This window comes from Dipteris shenzhenensis, chromosome 13, assembly GCF_047967505.1.
Source record: "Dipteris shenzhenensis isolate YYH24624 ecotype China chromosome 13, Dip_SZ_1.0, whole genome shotgun sequence".
NCBI classification, from domain to species: Eukaryota; Viridiplantae; Streptophyta; class Polypodiopsida; order Gleicheniales; family Dipteridaceae; genus Dipteris; species Dipteris shenzhenensis.
In genome coordinates this window covers 788,818-795,239 of record NC_141608.1, presented here as the reverse complement: position 1 = coordinate 795,239, position 6,422 = coordinate 788,818, and the positions used below count along the sequence as shown (strand labels likewise).

Sequence of the window (6,422 nt, the reverse complement as noted above, 5' to 3'; positions counted from 1 at the left end):
CAAATGTTGCAAACTTAAGTATATGGTAGATACCCACATATATAGACATTGGTCTAGATGCCTATGGAATAGGGAACTTTGGAGTATTACCTTTACGTCTATTTTTCTCAGTGGGATGTACTTTTCCCAGTGGGTAATCCAACCACCAAGGACACACATTAATCTCCCGAATTGTTATGCCCTTATCTTTCCAAGATAAGGGATACATGCTTCCCTCTTTCTCCATGTTTGTCCATGCCATGACCTCATATGGCATCCTTGCAGATGAATTGGTATCATGCAAAGACCGTATCCACCTATTATGTATGAAAGAATGTAGACATATGAGTAAAACAGTTTATTAATCCTAAGAGAAAGGAGAGGGTTGCTATTATACCACCTATACACCAAGCGTAAGGATGACTCCTACATTTTTGGCTGCTTATTTGCTTCAAGAGTAGACTTCATATCCTTCCAAAGCATAGGGAAGGCTTCTTGAAGTCATCTTTGCTCTCGAGCAAATGTCTCAAACCCATCGGGCAGTTCCAAATCATGGCTTCGCAAATTGTTGATGATGGAGATCCCTCGCTCAAACAAGTATTGCCAATATGTTTCCTTTTTCACATGTAGTCGAAACTTTTGGGCATCGCCATACTTAGCAGATGCAACTGTATCATTTCCACGTGCCATCATCAATTGTTGTAGAAGCTCTTTTTTCCTATTAATATCATGGCAAAGGAAAAAAATATTAGCATCACTATGGAGTGATTGTGCAAAAACATTAATTGACATTACCTATCAGGGTTGAGATGTGATGAGGCTAATATATGCACTTTGTCCTTAGTTGTGGCACCCTTTTGATTCCAATCATAACTAAATAGAAGCTCGAAGAAGCCATCACCATTTGCGGGATTGGCAACAGGTACCATCTTGTATGCTCGATCACGAAAGATGACTTCCACATTCTTAATAGCCTTACTAAATTTATTAGTATACTCCTCCAGACTCATCTTCGATTGATCAAGATTTTGAGTATCTTTCTTGATCGCACGTGAAAAATCATCCCTCCATGAAAACAAGAAATCAAAACATTGTATGCTCGATCACGAAAGATGACTTCCACATTCTTAATAGCCTTAATAAATTTATTAGTATACTCCTCCAAACTCCATCTTTGATTGATTAAGATTTTGAGTAGCTTTCTTGATTGCACGTGAAAAATCAACCTTCCATGAAAACAAGAAATCAAAACATTATCCTTTCTGGGACACCTTTCATAGAGCAAAGGGATATTTATAGTTCGCGCAGATACCTTCCAAACAAGTTGTGCCAAGACAATAGCTAGTGCTGTGTACCATGGGTTACTATTCTTCCTTTCTATTGCCATCTCCACTTCCACCCATCTCTTATCCTCTTCACTCAATAACTCAAGAAGTGAGGATTTATCTGCCATGCCAAATTTTTGAAAAAGGAAGACCTCATGCCCATATGAATGCTCTACATGCGCTCGAACAAGTCTGCAATACCAACATATATTCACGTGGGGATTACTTTTAAAGAGGAGAAGTTAAAGACATAAATACCAATAGACTTAGTTTCTAAAGAGAAGAAGTTAAACTAGCTATACATAGAAGTATTATAAAAAGTTATCTTACTCATTGGTTGATTTTAAGGCAAGAAGTAGCTCTCCCTCTTGAGATTTCTGCACCTCTATGAATTGGCATCTCACTTGGATATGGGGAGTTGGCATTATTGAATAAGCTACAACATATCAATTCCACAAGTAAGCATGACATAATCATGTGCAATGCAAACTATAATAGAACATTTCCTTATGCATGATAGATTTATCAAATAGTACCGTCTTTGATCCAAGAAAACCATGCCTTCAACCTATGATTTCCATCCCAAATGAGGAACTTCTTCCCCTTCAAGTCTTGCCACTCATTACTTAGCTGGTTGTCAAAGTCCTCACTTATTTGATTCCAAATAGGTCCCCATTCTTGATGATCAAGTGCCGTAACATAGAAAAATTGATCACTTCTTGGCCGTTGCAAGGATACTAGAAAAGGTGCACTATTTATAGCATAGCCTCTAGAATCAAAACTATCTCTCAAAACAGTGATCTCAGACATTGATGTTTGAATAGCCTCATTAAGAACCAATCTATAGAGAGGAATCAGAGGGGGTTCAATTCTTCTTTGCATCCGAAACTGATCAAGGACATCTTGCAAAAGTCCAATTTGAATCTCCTTCCCAAGTACTCTTACATGTGTTGGAGCTTTTTCTTTTGTCTTTTCTACACTCTCTTGCTCTCCTTGGCCTCGAGGCTCTTCTTGCACCTCCTGTTGTTCAAGACTAATCACGGGATGAGATGATGACTCTTCTCGAGTGATAGTAGCCTCAGTTTCTACAAGTGTCTCCATGTGTGGGTTATTTGCATCATTTTGTGGAGTACGAGACATACACTCCTCACTCACAGATCTTCTTGATGGTCCAGATCTCAATGCATAAGTTTTAGTTCCTTTGAATATATATCACAACCAACAAGGATGAGTTATATATTGCTCACATCCATCATAGATATGACAAGGTTATCAGTACCAAAAATTTTTAGAATTACCTCTTGTAGTTGATTTCTTTCACCTTGGTGCCATCTTGTTAGGATGAAAATGCTCACTACTATGAAACCTGTATATACAAAATGTTTCAAATCCTTAAGATACTAGAATATAAAATGCATAAGCATATATAAATGATTCAAATCCTTAAGATAGTGAAATTTGTAACCCTTGAGACATTGCAATGCAAACCCTTAAGACAATTGAGATACATATCAATTCCTTGAAAAAAGTCCTCGATACCAATATCTTTAAATGAATGCTAATCCTAATTCAATAATAGGAAGTGGAAAAGTAAAATCAAACTCTACCTCTTAGATTGAGCTATCAATTCCTTCCATGACCGATCAATCAATGGTAAGCTCCAACTAAGCTCTCCATCTTTGATATCCTGCTCATGAAAGATAACAACAACTAAGCTCTCCATCTAAGCAGAAGACGTGAAAAAGGCGGATGAAATTACTGCCTCAAGTGCCTTCCCAACCACATATTCCCTCTAAGTAAGGAAAGAAGCATAAACTTTTAGCTAACATCCATGGAAGCTTGGACCAGGAGGAGGACTTCACACCGAGAGCTCCCCTGTTCAGTAAATGCATTAGAGTGTTCAGACAGCTCTACCAAAATTGGCTCATTAATAAGCCGAGATTCCCTGTGTGCCCATTTGATTTTTCAGAGTAGCTTATAGTTAGTTCTTTGTAACAAGGCAAGCTACCAGAGCTATTTCACACAAGTAAGCTGATTTATGCTAGGTAAACTATAAGTTGATTTCACACAAGTAAGATGTAAATGATTATTCATACTAGGTAAACTTAAGCACCAGTAGAATGAGGACAAGATCCTCAAGACAAGATCTCTAGTTGATGAACGGGACCATTGTACAAGAATGGGAAGAAACAAGAGCCAGCAAACTATTATAGGCACGAAGTTGCAACATTAACAAAATTGGAGCAAAGAAATGGAATTGGCTTCCCATTGCCTCTGAAACGGCATATTTGCAGGGGGGGCTCAGCAGCCCCCCAGAGTTTGCGCTAGCGCAGACTCTATGAAACCGAAAAAAAGGGGGGGGCTCAGCAGCCCCCCAGAGTCTGCGCAAGACTTTTTAGGGGTATCTTTTCTCCATAATCTATCAAACTTGGCATACCATATTTTAGCAGTGTCTCTCCTAAACCATTGTTTGTTTAAATGGTCTACTAAATCCTCTTGTTGCCTACAAAAATGGGGATAGTTTGTATATTCCTTCGGCCCATCCACCTAAATTCACGTAGTGCGTGCTTAAGCCTTCCCCCCATCCACAACTGAGTGCATCTTTTTCACATAGATTTTTCCTCTCCTTTATTATTTAGCTTCTAGATCCTTTGCAATTGTCTATCCTTGACTTAAGCCTATGTCTATCTATCCCACAGATCTTTCCACTCTATGATCCCTTTTTTGTTCAACCTCATGGCCCATTTAAGAGACGCATCCTCTAAAGCAAAAGTCCTTCCAAATGACTGAAAACCAAATTGAGTCTCTACTAATTAAAGTTCATGTCTTCCTTGTAAATTCCGTGCATATGATATAAGGTCAGAGGCTTTCCCTAGCCTTCCACAAATCTAATCCTTTGGTAGTACAAGGTTCTGATCCAAAATTGGCAAATAATTCAAGTAAAATTTTCCAATTCTTGCATCTAACAAATTCAAACTTAGTGAGGGTTCTTTCAACCATTGATGCCCAAATTCTACCTAGTTTCGAGAAAGCTTTCATGATGCACCGCCCAATAAATCTTATTGTAGACTTGTCTATGTTGACGACCTCGAACCCCCCAAACTTCTTTGGCATAATGCAAAAATCCACTAAACTTTGGTCATCTTCTATTGTTCAAACTCTCCTCCCCATAAAAAAGAGCAAAAAAGAGCGTTGATTTGGTTGAATCCCTTCATCTTGCGCAGACTCTGGGGGGCTACTGAGCGCCCCCGTTTTTTTTGGTTTGATAGAGTCTGCGCTAGCGTAGACTCTGGGGGGCTGCTGAGCCCCCCCCTTTTTTTCCCTCGCTCTTTTCCCTGAACCAAATGCGTAGTCCTAACTGAGATCTCCCTTGGGAGAATCAACCTTGCGCAGTAGTTCTCTGCGACTGAGTGCTATTTTATGTGATACTCTAGGGATGCTTGCAATAGGTGAAACACTTATATAGTAACTATTGAGGTAGCCGTAGTCTGCAATATGCTAAACAGAACGTTTTATTGTTGGGATGTTCTGCAATTACATCTATGAGAGCATCGCTGTAGTCAGGTCATAACCCATGCGTTATTTACGTAGAATACACTCTACTTCTCAGTTATAGCAACCACGGTGGAGAGATAGACAGATATCCCAAAACAACGGATATCTCATGTTCTGGAGACGTAGCTAGTGCATTTTCTACTGAGCCCAAGAAATGGCTGAGTGTCTCTGCGAGACACAAGGAAGCCAAAAGGATTCATTTGAGTTCAGTATTTGTGGTTGATTGGATAAGACAGAGTCTTGATGTCCCTAACAGTAGTGGAAAATGATGACTGAAAGGAGATGCAAAAGCAATGGCAAACTGGGGCAGCTTGCCTTTGCTAGCCAGGAAGGAGCGATGAAATGGTTCAGGGGAAAGCGCAAGGGAAAAAAAGGGGGGGGCTCAGCAGCCCCCCAGAGTCTGTGCTAGTGCAGACTCTATGAAACAAAAAAAAAGGGGGGGGCTCAGCAGCCCCCCAGAGTCTGCACTAGTGCAGACTCTAGGGGGTTGCTGAGCCCTCTATGAAACCAAAGGAAAAGCAATTCAATTCCTTCTTTGCTTTGGTTTCCTACTTTGCTTCAATTTCGTGCTTCATTTCCTACTTTCCGGCTTATGGAAGGGAAGGCTTACGAAGCTTCTATACTTACCTATGCCTGCCATACGAAGTTGCTGAGAGAAGTCATACAAATCACTTTACCTGTTGCTCTGGTAGTCGTGTGAGTTTTTAGAAGAGCCGACTCCCTAAGCCACGCCTTTACAAAGCTTCTTGAGATGAGACGAAGAGAGGGGACGAAGGAGGGAGGAGAGAGGAAAGGTGGAAGGAGGGAGGAGAGTGGAAAGGTGGAAGGAGGGAGGAGAGAGCCGAGAGAGGGGATGAAGGAGGGAGGAGAGAGGGAGGAGAGAGCTAATATCGACAGGATGGGAAGAAAGGAGGAGAGTGGAAGGAGGGAGGAGAGAGCCGAGAGTAGAAGGAGGGAGGAGAGAGCCGAGAGAGGGGATGAAGGAGGGAGAAAAGAGGGAGGAGAGAGCTAATTCAATAGGGTCATCTGGATCTGCCGCATAAAATCTGGATCTGCCCGTTGTAGCCGAGTTGCCTTTGAGCAGTGGGAGACAATTGAGTCTGTTTGGTCACCTTTAGAGGCTCGGCTATGTGGAGTGCTCACGATTGATGTAGCTACTTTAGGTTGTCTACGTAGTCTAGAGTTTTGAGCTTTTGGGTTTTGCTGTTAAACCATCGACCTGCTCTAAGCTTGTATATCCTTACGTTTGAGCTTTTGGGTTCTGCTGTTAAACCATAGCCCTGCTCTAAACTTGCATAGTCTAAAGTTTAGAGCTTTTGGGTTTTGGCGTTAAACCATCGACAGCTTCGAGAGCTGTACAATAGATATACGCTATTAAGCACCCTGTTGATGGAGAATCAACAGTGAAAAGAGTGATGGGTAGAAGCAAGCGATGTAGAATACAAACATATACAGTATTAGAGAGATCCATAAGGTAAAGAGATTGATCCTCTGGACTGTGATCAAAGACCTCCACTTGCTCAGATTTCTCCACTGCACAGTTGCAGAATGAACAATAACTCC

The 6,422-nt window shown here is 41.0% G+C and overlaps 1 long non-coding RNA gene across 1 annotated transcript; it reads right to left on the bottom strand.

The window, feature by feature from the left end:
- Positions 1 to 2,133: 2,133 nt before the first annotated feature.
- LOC147894898 (uncharacterized) lies at positions 2,134 to 5,776 on the bottom strand. The gene is made up of 3 exons (XR_015541954.1): positions 5,537 to 5,776; positions 2,603 to 2,670; positions 2,134 to 2,503 (listed from the first exon to the last, which is right to left on the bottom strand). It is a non-coding gene; the product is annotated as an uncharacterized LOC147894898 (long non-coding RNA).
- Positions 5,777 to 6,422: the final 646 nt, after the last annotated feature.